Consider the following 14850-nt stretch of genomic DNA (forward strand, 5'->3'; position numbering starts at 1 on the left):
TCTCTCTTAAAAAAAAAAAAAAAAAAAAAAAGAGAGAGAGAGAGAGAGAGAGAGAGAAGTTTAAGTTATATGAAAGAATGTGTTTTTTAACACACAAAAAAAGACCCCAGCTGACTGACTGAGTCACCAACGTCCTTGGCTTTCATTATTGTTGCTCAAGAAAACTCTATGATTTTCTAAATGCTTATTTTAAAAAAACTAAAATTTCTGTACTGTTTCTGGACAGCTCGAGAAATAAGAGACAGACTTCAGGTTGAAATCCTTTGTGGATTGCTCTCTCTGGACCAAGCTGGCCAATGGGAGGCCCAGGTACTGCCCAGCCTGGTTATTCTTTAACATTTTAGAGTCCCAAGGTGGTGGTCCTCAGGGTCAGGATTCTGTTGCTGGTTAAAATATTTATAGTTTTGGGAAATCACAAGTTTTCTGTTTTGAAGTAAGCTTTGACTCAACAAGTCTGATTTTCTAAAGCAGCAAGCAAATTTAAAAAAAATTCTTAATTCTGAGTGTTTCTGGGGGCAAAAATGCTAAAGCTCAAATATTCCAACTTTTCAAAAGGTGTTTTGACGTGCCAGGCTGGAGGTCCGGCTGGTCACCTGGCCTGGGTGCTTGGGGCTAACTGAAGGATGCACCTTTGTTCATGTCTTACACTGTCTGTCAGCTGACGGCCCCAGAGCTGATGGTCCTGCCAGGATTTTTCCTGCAAGGAGCAAATGGGTTCTTGGTGAAACGTCTCACTTCATGCTCACTCTAAGCCCAGAAAACTAACAGGAATGAGCTCATTTCAGTTTTCTCAACCAGAACGTGCTGGTAATTAAGGCTCTGCTCATTCCTCTGCTGTAGACCCTGACCATCAGCGGGCACAACCCAGGTGACCCCAAAAGGCATCAGGGTGTGGGGACATCCCTGGGCAGTCTGGCAGTTTCTGCTGTGTCAAGAGTTACCTTGGCCTGGTCCCGGTTGCTGGGTGCCGGGGTCCTGGTTGCTGCTGTGCCTCATTAAGGGGCCACCTCACAACGTGGCCTGCTGCTCATGAACTGGACCAAAAATAGTTGCTCAGAAGCTGCTGTCTGCTTTAGAAGCAGTGATGGAAATTCTGGGCTGTGGGGGAGGGTCCCGACACTTGTCTGTCCCATCCATGCTGAGTGCCAGCTGCCATTACTGGTAAGGGACTTGCATAAAGGGCTGGAGAAGAGCCATGTCCTCATCATCTGCTGCTCTTGGGGGAATGGCTTGTTGCTGACTGGCAGGTGGAAGGTAAAATTTCCCAAAGTGAGAAGAGCTCTACCTTCCTGTTGTCTGCTGTTGAAACAGCGGGAGGAACACACCTTCCTGTGTTGGGTCTACTTGCTCCTCGGGTCAGAACCTTCCCATGGCTCCCACCACTCTTAGCATCAGCCCCTTTGCCTGGCCAACTGTGCTGCCCTTTTCTGTCCTGCTCGACCCATCAGTCACTTCAAACAACCTGCACACATTCATCCCATCCTGGTGTATTTGCTCCACACGGTCTTATAAGAAGCTCTCCCTGCCCAGCTTCATCCCACAGACCCCTCCTCTGCACTGTGGTCCATGGTCCTCTTCTTTTCCCTTTTGCTTTGCTTTCTGCCCCTTGTCTCCAACTAATTTCTTGGATACTTTCTCTCCTAGCGTGAGTACAAGGACTTACCTATTATGCTCACTGTAGGCTCTCAGTGCCCAGCACAGAGCCTGGCACGTGGTAAATGCTAAATCTATTTCAATCATAATTCAATAAATAATAAGTGTGGTATGCAAGAATCCACTTGGAAAGCATGGGTGTATTGGTCAAGGCTATTACTAGATTATATTTGATTAACTTCTAAATTGCACAAAACATTACTTTTCTCATGGAGTCAACCTTCATTCTATTTCAAAGCCAACTTCAGGTGGGTGTTTGGGAGCTCATGCTTTTGTTGGGTCCCCCAATGACCCCTGCTTCTTCTCCTCGTTCCAGAGAAGAGCCCCAGCAGGGATCTCAGCACATCTGGCTTGGCAGACCCTCATTTCACTCTGTGTCCACAGGTCAAACCTTTGTGCCCTGCCCCAAATTGGCCAATCCTCCCATCCGAGTCTGGGGTTATGCCAGATCACCGGGCCAGACACCCTATTTCCTCACTGGAGGCCCCTTGCCTCTTCTACTGCCACTGCTCTTAATTGAGACGATCTGTTAGAATGTCTACTCAAGCTGAAACTTCAAAAAGAAGATGCCCATCCCTCCTCTCCCCAGGGGATCCCAGGCTCCTATGCAGATTGGCCCCCTTCCTGTCTAACAGCTTCCTTTTTTTAATTGACTGTAATTTACATAAAATGAAACACATAGATCTTAAGAGTTCAGCTGGATGAGTTTGGATAAATACACACACCTGTGAAACCTCCACTCCGGTTAGGACATGGACTGCTTCCATCACCCAGTGTGGTCCCTCTTGCCCCATACCCCAACCCTCCCCAACCCCTGCAACACCTGCCGCTCCAGGTTCTCTCACTGAAGCTAGAATGTCACACACATGGAATATATAGTTGGGTGTCAATAGTTCTTGTCATTGCCAGGGAGTCTTTAGTTGAATGGACATCCACCAGTATGCTTGTCCACTCACCTGTTGATAGACTTCTGCATTAGTTCCAGATTTTTGCTGTTGTGAGTAAAGCTGCTACGTAGGAACACTCTTGTATTAGTTTTTGAGGAGACAGATGCTTTCATTTCTATTGGATAAATAGGAAAGTTGCTTGTTTATAGAAGAGATACATATTTCATTGACTCCGGTACTGCTTAACTCTTTTTCAAAGTGTTTGCCCCGTTTTGCTTTTTCCCTGGAGACATAGGACACTTGGTATGGTCAGTCTTTTTAGTATTAGCCTCATCGGTGAATGTGAAATGGTATCTCAATATGTTTTTTTTTTTTTAAGATTTTATTTATTTATTTGACAGACAGAGATCACAAGCAGACAAGAGAGGCAGGCAGAGAGAGAGAGGGGGAAGCAGGCTCCCTGCTGAGCAGAGAGCCCGATGCAGGGCTCGATCCCAGGACCCTGAGGTCATGACCTGAGCTGAAGGCAGAGGCTTAACCCACTGAGTCACCCAGGTGCCCCTTTCAGTATGGTTTTAATCTACATTTCTGCAGTGACTAAGGAGACTGAGCATCTTTTTATGTGCTTATGAACCATTCAGATATGTTCTCCTATAAAGTATCTGTTCAAGTCTTTTGCCCATTGTTAAGAATTGGATTGCTTATTTTATTACTATTGAAACGAGGACAGTTCTTCTGGTTTGTCTCTTGCTTTTTCCTTTTCTTTAGAGTCCTCCGAGTCTTCCTCGTGCCTTTGCAGTAACGCCTGTGACTATTCTAGTACCATCGGTAGCGATTATTTCATTCTATGGTTTTGCTTCCAAGTTGCTCCATGGTAGAGTCCTTGAAAATGGGGCCTTGGATTCTATTCCATGTATTTCTTCTTCCCACCCCAAAGTCTGAGCGCAAAGCGTTCCCCGGAGTCAGAGCATTTGTGGCCCAACTTCCACAATGACTCTGCAGCGAGGTTAACTCTGTGCAGCTTCCTGCTGAACCTGCCGAATTCCAAGTTAGGGCACTTCGGTGTTACGTGCAGTTTTCTAAAGATAGCTGGTTCTCAGAATAATTTGATCTTTCGGTCCCCAAGCCCCATGAAGGCAAGGGTCCTGTTGAACAGCAGTGTCCTGCAGCCCTCTACCTTGACAAACACAGTACCTGACACACAATGGGCGCTTGTTAAATACCTCTTGGCCAAAACAAGTGACAATGCCCGAGAAGCACTTGGGTGGCCCTCCAGGGTCCAAAGGAAGGACTCACAGTCAGGCCGTTCATGGTTAACAGAGGTCAGTAGTATCCCTGAAAGTCATCTATGGGAGGGAAGAGTCTGAGAAGAAGGAGAAAATTGCTGCATTCCTGTCTTTCAGTCTCTTGGGTTTAATCTCTTGCTCATCTTTGATTAAGAATCAAGCATTTCCTGATGCGTCTTTGCTATTACCCAGTTATCTTCTGAAATGAGTTTTTGAATACCTAGGGTCTCTCATTCCTAGGGTATTTCAGGAAATTCATTCACAGATGTCAGTTTCTGTTCCTACCATGTTCATCTGACAGAACACGATTATGCATGTGATGACCTAATTAGGTCTCTTAAATCAATCGTCCGTGTCTCATAAATCTACGCTTTAATACTTTAAACTAGAGCCATTTATTTTTCAAGAAAGAGGTCAGCGTGCATATTAATTTGATCTATGTGGTGTATGAATTATGCAAGGAGAAACTGGATTTCTGTGTTTTCAGCGATGTAAATGATCGTATGATATCTCATATTGTTTCTAATGGGTCTTAGTGCTTAGTGACGGATGACAGTCCTGACCTTGGCTCTGACGTTTGCAGTGGGAGAATCGCCATCAAATAGCTATGGTGTACCTGATAGCCAGCAGATGGCTGAGTTGACAGCAAGGCCACCTTCAGATCTGTTTGGGGCCTATCTCTTCTGGACTTTGAGGAAAAGGCCTCTTCAGCAGTGGGCCTCTGTTTTCTGTGGCTTGTCCACCCTGAGGTGAGTCGAGGTCCCTTCAGAGCCCCATTTCTCAGCCCCCACTGGCTCTTGAGGACAGATACTTCCCTCTCTCTGTGCTAGCCTTGGGCAGTTACTGCATCCTCTATGTGCCCTTGTGCCTGGGTCTGTCTAGCCAGCTAGAGGGTTACTGGGTGGTTGCCTGGGAATCATGGTTTGTCTGGGAGCTGGTGGCAAAGGGCAAGAGGGTTGTCCCGCCCACAGCTCTGCCTTGCAGGTAGGAATGTGGGGGGCGGTGGGGAACTCAGCCTCAAGGAGCCCCGTGAGCCCTCCTGGGTTTGACCTGCTTTCAGTGCCAGCCTGCTGGCCCTCTACTTGTCTCTCACCAGGGCAGTGAATTTACCCCGGGGAACTGTGCCCTGCAACCCTAAGGAAAGCAGCATCAGGAAGCTTCATGTCCTTGTCTCGTTTTCCTGAGATATTTATAGACCCTCAAAAAGCAAAGAGGAGATTATGCAGCTGGCTTGAGATATTTGCATAAATGTGGCGCTTATTTAAGGATTCCATCCCAGCCTGCCCCCCACGCCCTGCTCTCTCCCAGGGCCTCCATTATTCTGCTCTTATCTCACCATTTCTGTAATGTGGTTCATTAGCCACAGACAATTCTCACTCGGGGGTTGTGCCAGGATGCTGGTGCTTATGGCCTGTCAGAACGGGGAGCATCCTATCAGGACGTGGGGTCGATCATTTTTACAGCCTAGGTAATTATGATAAATACTTCAGGCTCCTGTTGAGTTAGAAGGGTGGAACTGATGGGGGGAGGGGAGGGAAGGTAGAGCACGGTCCATCGCTAAGGCAGGGCTAGGGGAGGTGGAAGGGGTGACATCTTGGGACACCAAGGGGCAGTTAGTTGGGGCAGGACCCAGAGAAAGCATGGTCTCATTTAGGGCCACTTCTGCTTCTGCTGCCAGAGCAGTGACCACATAGAGTTAGGGCAGAAAGCTGCTTGCACGGCCCGGGGTGGAGGAGGGAGACAACGGAACAAAGAGGTGTGCAAGCAGCCAGAGGCCTGGGGCACATGGTCTCAAGTGGAGGGGAGAACACGGTGAGGAGATGGACACTGCGGGACAAAGGAGGCGCGGTCTTCCTTATCCCGAAGGGTGGGAAAGGAGTCAGTGGACCCTCATCCCCAGCTTGGACCTGTGAGCAGGTTTCAGGCAAGGTAGAGTTCAGGAAACAGAAGCCAATCTGTTGTTCTAAGGAATTAGGGGTCTGCAAAATCACTGGATGGCCTAGAGACAGGAATGCTAGAGATGCCCCAGCTGTGGGTTAAGGTCAGTCAGTAGGGCTGCTCTGTAGGGGATCAGGAAACACTGTGCTCCTGCCAACCATGGCTGTGACCTTGTGTCCTTGGCACTAGCATGTAAGACCCAGCACCGTGAACCCCTTCTCTGCCAGGCTTGCCCATCGACCCCCATGCCCCAGGATGAGGACCTCTGTCCCGGCGCAGCCCACCCGTGATGGCAGTATGTCCTGTTGGCAGAATCAGAATAGCACAGAGGGCCCTTAGGGAATGCATTTATGCCTTGGAGCCTGAAATATAGGGAAGGGGAGGGGGCCAAGAACACTTGCACCTCTGAGGGGTAGGGGACAACAGGGAGGCATTCTGCTACCGCACATGCCTGATGTCAGAGCTGACCCTGGTCCCATGGGCTCCCAGGTGCTGCCTTCCCAGACCCGCTCTGCCTCATCGAATGAGAAACTCCATTGCCACCCTAGAGCTAAACATCTTGATAACAAGTCTTCTGGAGGCACGTTGAGCCCATCCTTAGAATATCTTGCTGTCACAGGCGGTTAAAAATGGAGAATGTGATACACATATCTAGAAGCTGAAGACGTAGAATGGTAAGGAACTGAGTTGTCAGTAACTGAATACACCGTCACCTTGGCTGGTCTCCTGGAGACATGTGTCTAGCTCCCCCTTGACTTGGTTATGCGGTGAATAAACACGCCCTTAAAATAAGCGGCATCAGAACTGAATGCCGATCCAGATTCTACATGCCATGGTCTCCTCATTTTCCTCGGTGAGGAGCTTCTGCAGGAGAGAACTGGGACAGACACAGTCTATGTGGACAAGCTCGCTTTGCTCTTACCCTTACTTGCATTTGAGAACTTTGTGACTCTTCCAGGCTCCATTTTCTAAATTATAAAGATCCGGTGAATTAGTCTTTGTGCCAGGAAGTGGGAGAGTTGGACTCTTCTCCTGTGTGCAAGCTGTTCTCCTTGAGTTGGCTTTGTTGGGCAAACGTGCAGAGACCAAGGACAAGATACCCGTGCCAAGATGACCCACCTGCCGCTCCGGACCTCAATTTCCCCCATGTGTCACTAGAGGATGGTTTTCCTTTGGGGCCTTTAGTGACTGTCTTATACTTTAAGAATTTCTCTGAGATTAAAAGTTTAATTGTAAATGTAACATATGTACCTCTTGTTAACTCACCTGCTCATTGTACAAAATTTGGAAGAAGCCAAAAGGTGGGGAAAAAACATTCATGGTTTTACCACCCCAAAGCAGTCAAATCTGATTGTTTCTAGGTTAGAGGGCATCCTTCCAGCAGACTGTTTTTCAAACTTGCTCCATTTCTATGAGGAGCTTGGTGTAAAGAAACCTATTTTTCTCCTTTTATGTATGTGTATTTATGTATGTGCACACACACATAAAAAAAAGTTGCTTCATTTACATATAGATGTATTTTGAGGGTAGGCTTCCATTTTGGCTGTGATGTGGACAGTCCTTGTTGACATCTTCAGGTTCTCACAGATGTTTTGGGGCTTTGCCCTGGCCCACGGCTCTCTGCCCCTTCCCACCACCCCGTGAGCTGAGGGCCCCAGAGTCTGCCTCGCTGTAGTGTACAACCTGAAATTAAGGGGAAGTTGCTAACATTGCATTCTGCCTGATCTCTGATCTTATTTCTAGGATGTTTCCTTCATTTTCTTGGAGTTCTAGGAACATTAGTGAGATTTTTTTTATCTGCTTTGAGATAGTAAAAACAGAGCACCGCAGCTGTGACCTTAGAGACTGCTAGTTCTATAGCCTCCTGTCACAGAGTGACTCATTCAGCGCAGGGAAGATTAGCTTTACATCACTTGTCACTGCTGGTTTCCCCTCCCTTCCTGTTGTTTTTCTCATCTCTGTCAGGTGGACTTAGCCCCCAGTGGACTGGGAGAGCTGGGAGGTGGATAAACATAGGTGGATATTGTCATAGCTTCTAAGTGCAAAAGAATTTTAAAATATTCCTCAATTATAGTAACTTTGGATATTATGAATTTTCTACTAAGGATACAACTCCTCTTATGTTCGGGGGCAGACAATTGGGGTGTTAAAAAGTAGTTAACCCACATTCCCAAAAATATGGGCACCTGGCTTCTCCTTGGAGCCCACAGGTTGAAGTTTGGTGAGCTCTTGGGCTAGCTTCCCCTAGGCTGAATCAAACAGGGGGCATATCAGACTGGAGCTATGTACACACCCAGCAGCAGGGACCAGCTGGCCATGCAGCTGTCCCTGAGCCTGTCCCCTCCCTTGTTAGTGTCCCAGGACCCCTTACTGTCATCCTCTCAGCCTGCACTCAGTCCACTGATGTCCTGACCTACTGGGGGCCAGGCAGGTGGCTTGCATCTTCATCTGTTCCTTTCTTTCTCCCAGAGGGAGGAACAAAGCTCTTCAGAGTCTGCTTTGGGCAAAGTGTATATTCATTCAGCCCTCTTTCTCTACCCCATCTGCCCGGGGAGGTGGGGATAAGGAAACAGGTCACTCCTGCTGCTGTATGGATTCAAGACAGAGCTTTAAGCCAAAGGCGATCGTTTGTAACAGTAGAGTTTCTAGCACCAGTGAGAGAGGGAATGGGGTGGAGTGAAATGTCTTTGGAGGACATTTGCCCTGGGCCACTTAGACCAGGCCACGCCAGGGGCAGCCTGCCCCACTACTTTCTATGGGAGGCAGGGCCTTATTTGAACGTGTAGTGAAGCCCAGAATCTTACGTGTCACCTGGATGAATTCCTACGTATCTTTATACCCAGGTAAAAAACACCCACATCAAAACAAGAAGTTTCCCACATGCTGGAAGGTTCCATGAGGTCCCCCACTCCCACTCACAACCTCTTCATTGGGAGGTATTTGACCTACTTGCGGATGGGATAACTGAAGCTGGGAGTAAGCCCTCACTTACACTGCCCTCTCTCGTGTAACTGAACAAGCGCAAGGCTGCTCTCACTTCCCCAAGGCAAAAATCTAGACGCTTTCAGATCCTGGGTGCTGGGATGGCATGGGGGAGGGTGTTGGCAGCATCTTGCATTTGTCTGCCTCAGGGTGACCACCTGTGCAGACAGAGCCCCTGCCAATACACCACCCTTCCCCCTGCACTGGCCCGGCAGCAACACACCCCTACTCCCCGCCAATGTCCCTGTGCCAGGCTGTGCTGGGAGAGGGATTGGTATGTGGATGGGCCAGAGCTCTGTGTCCTGCCATCTCCCATCTCAGGACAGGACGGGAGCTGCTTCCCCATCACCCTGCCCTTCTTGATTGGCAGCCCTTTTCCCACCTTGTCCACCTGCCAGAGTGTGCAGCTCCCACCACCCTCCAAGCCAGCCTTCGAGCCAGCTGTACCTTTCCCCTGGGGCCACACGCCATGTCCCTCCCTTCTGCTGTTCTTGTTGGGTCCCCAGGTTTTGAGTGAGACCTGGAGGTTTTCCAACTGTGCTTGTATATCCCGAGGGGCTGGGGAAGGCAAGGGAGCCACCCACTCCCCTGGCTTTTGATCCTGCTTCAAATTACAGGTCGAATCCTTGAGTATTTCCTGGCTCCCTCCCTCCCCAACTGCCCTGTACCTGGGTTTGCCTTTCCTTTTTTGTGTGCCCCCAGGGTATCTTGACAAAGGAGGGCCCACACCTGCAACACTGGCCTTTGCTGTGGCCTCTCCTTCAGCCAGCAAGAAACTTCCTTTCAGGTTAGGAAATGAGCATGTGGAAGGCCCCCACCTCATAACTGTCCCACCAGAAACACCTGCTGCTTGCTACCTCCATATGCAAAGGAGAAGACACTAGGAGTGATCTTGCCCAGTAATGAGGCATAGAATTGGCTCGTGAACAAACGGCTTGAATTTTCCTGCAGGCACCTGAGTACACACACACACACACACACACACACACGGGACGTCTGTTCCCCACAAATGCACTACAAACTTCCGACCTTCTTTCTTAAGTGGAGATGTAACTAATGACAAATCATATCTAGTTAGTGGCTTGAGTTATTGCAGGCTGGCTTAAAAGTGTAAGTGTAAGTGGCAGAAAAACTGGTTTAGTGTCTTTTACAAACCTTTTTTTTTTTTTTTTTCTCACATAACATTAAGCTGTGGTTTGATTCAGGGGTTCCGTGACAACTGTTGATTGTAATTCTTTTGGTTTTATCCTCATGCTTGTTGCTGTATGGCTACAAAATGGCTGCCTCAGTTCCAGCCATCATATCCATTCAAAGTGGCTAGATTGTTTCTGGGTGCCACACCGAGCTTATAAGAGCAGAGACAGCATGAGTGCTAACAAGCTTTATCTCATTTAATCCTATGGTAATTCTACAAAATAGGTACTAATGGTATTTCCATTTTAGGCAGGAAGAGACTGAAGCTTACAGAGACCAGGAACTGGTAAGTGGCAGAGTTTGGACTTTAACCCAGTACTTCAATGCAGTCTTCCTTTAAACGTGACCTGAGCTTTCAACACAAGGTAGAGAGTTCACTATACTCTAATAGAAATACAGAGAACATGTTAGAAAGTTCTCTAAGGTTCCTTCTGGCTGGAGAAATAAGTGAGGGGTGGTGAGTGAGCAGGGTCTTGTGGGACAGGTGTGACAGGGACACATAGGGGAGGAGGGATGAGCATCCCCCCCCCCCCCCCATTGGCCTCCTTTTTCTCTAGTCCAGGAGAACAACCTGAAGCTGTTCATTTCTCCAGCCAGAGTCTCTCACTCCTCTGTGATTTCATCCCCATGGGGGAGGGGCTTCTGCACTCACCATGGCTCCTTTGTTCTGGAGCTCCTGCCTGAAAACAGGACTTCAGGGGAGCCCTCTTAGCAGGGGGTCTGTGCTAGCAGATGGGGCCTGGAGGACTGGATCAGTTTTCCATAAGAAGAGAAAGAGAAATTAAAGAAAGTAAACACCTCTCAAGTCAGTTTTGGAGTAGACTTTTATTTATTATTATTATTATTTTTAAAGAATTTACTTATCTGACAGTGAAAGACACAGCGAGAGAGGGAAAACAAGCAGGGGGAGTGGGAGAAGGAGAAGTAGGCTTACTGCTGAGCAGGAAGCCCAATGCAGGGCTCAATCCCAGAACTCTGGGATCATGATCTTGTCAAAGGCAGACGCTTAACCACTGAGCCACCTAGGTGCTCCAGGAGTAGATTTTTAAACAGATAAATCTAGCAAAAAATAAACTAATTTTCTTTTCTGAGTACAGCCTTCTGGGGGTCTTAGACCTTGTATGGGTTGTAGTTGATGGAAAAATGTACCCACAGAACCAGGGTTATTCAAATGGAAGCCTTGCGTGATGTGCCTGGGGCTCTGTATTGATCCAGTCCTGCTTGACAACTTTTAATCAATAATTTTAAGGAAGACATAGGCAGAATGCTTTAGAAATTATAGAAAACAGAAATCTGGGAGGGATAGCCTATGAGCTGGATAGTAAAATAAAAACTTCAGAAGAATTTGAAAGATAGGAGCCTTGGGTCTTACATAAATAAAACGGAATGCAGTGGGATTCATACAATGTCTGGCCTTTAGATTCAATACATGGGTTAGGGAGTGCTTGTCTACCACTAGGCCCTACAGAAGAGCAGAGTAGACCATATGCAAACACTAGCACGTATGGTTGGCCTGGCTTCCAGCAAAGCCAGTGTGAGGAGCCATCCTGATTCAGGACTCCTGTACTCCTTGTACAGGGTCTCAGAGGTCTCTGGTCCCTTCACTTATGGCCAGCTTGCATTTGGCAGAGATTTCCATAATGCTCTAAGTCAGTTTTTTTCTTGACTCTTTTCCAGAATTCTAACAAAGTTGATTCTGAGTATTGCCTGATTTTTCCTGGGTGTCTGTGGAGGGATGGGCCCTTGGGGCTGCCTGTCTGAGGTTTTTGCTGCAGATTCTCCCACTCTTGCAATGTCTCACTTAGATTGTGGATGTCAGCCCTATGTTCCTCCCCGGCCAGCCCCAGAGCCTGTGTCACCCACAGCCCCAGGCGCCGGGGAATAACCAGAGGTGAGCAGCTGGTGAAGGGTCAGAAACTGGTACTTGACCTGGAAAAATGGAGATCTGATGGGGATACAGTGGCTGTTCAAAAACCATGATGGTCCAACAAGTGTGGATTTGAGTGGGAAGTGGCAGAGATCTGGGGGCCTTGAGCAGAAAGGGAAGTGCCTGTCTGTGCCATGGCCTCTGCATGGTGGGAGGGGTTTGGGCAAGCTGCCTGGCTTCTATATGAGTGCTGCCCAGGGACATTCCTGCATGCTGAGGTGGCCCAGGGTCTTTTCCATCCTGAGGTGTTACCCTTCTGATCTACTCTAATCTTCTCCCTTCAGCTCTTGCTGATGCTTCTTTGTAAGGGCCTGCCCGGTTCCAGCCCTGCTGCTCGCCCTCATGGGATCCAGTTGACCCTCCCATATGGACCCCGGATCTGTGCCTATAACTGTCCTCCCCACCTCCTGACCCCACCCCCTGAAACAGACATCTAATCTGAAAACATGTGCTTGGTTTCTGCTGCCCCACGGGATCAGCTCTGACTCCTCAGGGGAAAGCTGTCTACATGGGTGCAGCCACCTTTCCAGACCTGGGTCCCAAGTGTCCCATTCCCCCCACCTCTGTTGCTGCTCAGCCTCTGGGGACTGGACCATGACACCAGGTGATGGATGTATGGCCTGGCGTGGACGGGGATGGGAGGCTGTGGCCAAGACTGCCTGAGTTGCATGAGTAAGTGATACTAGAGGTAAGCCTGAATGGGAGGAGGGTCACCAGATGATGAGGGAAGAGAGATCACCCTTCTATTGGTCTCCAAATCCAAGAGCTGACCAGGGCGCTCAGACAACTGTGGAGTTCTACATGGAATCACTCCAGTAATTTCCTTTCCTTTCAACACAGTGATACCCCAGCCTCTCCAAAGCGGAGGCTCCAGACAAAGACTAAGGAACCTGATGCTTCATCCTGGCATAGCCTTGGAACTTTCTCTCTGCAGAGAGCAACATAGAGCAGAGATGAAAAATAAAAAGGAATGCAGAAAGAAAACAATAAATTAAACCCGGTATTACAAAGAAAGGATCAAAGAAAGGATGCAGAGGCCACAGAGAGGGGTTCAGCAAGGGATGCACAGGGAGGACAGTGCTTGGACTGGGCTGGGCCCTGGCTGGGCTTTCCTGGGAGAAGCCACTGCACAAGGGTTAGGGGGACTCAGCTGGTCTTGTGCCCCCTGCCCCCCATTCAGCTTTGGAGAATTACAGCAGTTACTCATCCTAAAATACACCATGGACAGCAACACCTCCAGCGATCAGCTACCTTGGGGCCCCTTGGCTTTTGTGCTGGGAGTGGTCCTCGGGGAGGGCACGGGAACTGTGTGGTTGATCATCGCCACCACCTGCCAGGCATGTTCCGGGTGCCCTGAACAAGTCACTGCGCCACTGTCTTTGCCAAGAGGGCATGAAATGGCATCCATCTCCTGGGGTGTGGAGAAGCCAGTCTCTATGTCCACATGTGCAAAACACTGCAAATGTGTCACAGAGACTACCAGCTTCCTGGGAAAGCAAACTGAGCTCCTCTTCCCCCCAGACCTCTCCTGGCCTGCAATCCTTCAGTGACTGAGGCCAAAATTCTCTGAAACCTCATTGATTCCCTTCTTCCTCCTATGGCCCATAGCCAGTATGTCACCAAATTCTGTTGGCATCAGCTCTGAATTGTACCCAGAAGCTGCCCTTCTCTTGACCTCCCTTCCTGTGACCCATTGCCTCTGCCAGCAGTCTCCCTGCCCCCCCCCCCCGGGCCCCGCAGCGCTTTCAGAGCCTGTCCTTGTTTTGCCCAGGCCCCGCAGTGCTGTCCATGTCAGCTGCCAGAGAGGCAGAGGGCCCCCTCTCTGCTCCAGCCACACCGCCTGCTTCTTGAGAAGGTCCAAGGTCGCTGCTGCTTTCAGGCTTCTGCCTGGAATGCTGTGGCCCCAGACACCTGCCCGCTCACGCTCTCCACCTGCCAGATGTGCTCCAGAGTCACCCTCTGGGTAAGGCCTCACTTGATGACTGCCACCCATGCCACCCACTCTGGTGTCCCTCTACCTGGTTCACTTCTATCTGGGGTATAGAATTATCCATTGTGTACATTAACCTCTAACACCCCATGTCATTCACTTACCCATTTTTTTTTTTTTTTGACAGACCCATTTTCCCCTCTACAAGTGCAGTTCTCAACCGCAGGACATTTATCAATGTCTGGAGGCATTTGGGGTTGTCATAACTGGGAGTGGGGTGTTACTGGTCCCTGCAAGGTGGGAGTGGGGATGCACAGTAGAGTTCCCTGCATATTTATCCCACAAAGAAATATCTACTGAAGGTGTGAGTCACCCCCACGCTGAGAAACCCTGATCTAGAACACAAGGTCTACGAGAACAAGGGTTACTTTCCCCTGTTTTGGTCACTGTTCTCTCTCTAGCACCGGGAACAGGGCTTGATCCTCAGTAATTGTTGGGTGGACAGAGAGAGACGGGCACATACTCATACTTGATAGATAATAGTTTTGATTATTATCATTTCTTATGGGTTTGTAGTTTCTGTGCCTCAGGTTTTCAGAAAAGTGTCTGCCCTTCTCCTGGGCAGTGTGACAGAGGGGCAAAGGGCACTGGACTCTGAGTCAAAGAGCCCTGTGTAAGCCTCAGCTCAGCCATTATGAGCTACATGTCTGTGGGCAAGTGGCTTAGCCCCTCCAAGATTTCATTTCTTCATCCAGTAGGTTGGAATAAAATTTGTTTTTCTTTTTATCTGGCAAACTGATTGGATGGGCAAAAAGGGTAATATGTCAAAGTGCTTATAAGCACTAAATACCTTCAAATGATCGCCATTATGTGGTGTCTACTGCAAAATGGAAAAAAAAAAACAATTGATTTTATCGCGGCTGACGATCTTATATTGGTTATGAGAAGCTTATTATTCAGAGCCCATTTTTCATCATTTGAGAGAGTTTCCATTTCCGCCCATATGGCACTCCTTCTTTAGGTATCTCAAGAGAAAGAAAGGAAGAGACAGCC

The 14850-nt window shown here is 48.6% G+C and overlaps 1 long non-coding RNA gene across 1 annotated transcript; it reads left to right on the forward strand.

The window, feature by feature from the left end:
- The first annotated feature begins 228 nt into the window (after window positions 1-228).
- On the forward strand, window positions 229-13824 carry LOC132022628 (uncharacterized). The gene is made up of 5 exons (XR_009405653.1): window positions 229-309; window positions 10190-10226; window positions 11746-11831; window positions 12445-12539; window positions 13639-13824. It is a non-coding gene; the product is annotated as an uncharacterized LOC132022628 (long non-coding RNA).
- The last annotated feature ends 1026 nt before the right edge of the window (window positions 13825-14850 follow it).

This window comes from Mustela nigripes, chromosome 7, assembly GCF_022355385.1.
Source record: "Mustela nigripes isolate SB6536 chromosome 7, MUSNIG.SB6536, whole genome shotgun sequence".
In the NCBI taxonomy this organism is placed as follows: Eukaryota; Metazoa; Chordata; class Mammalia; order Carnivora; family Mustelidae; genus Mustela; species Mustela nigripes.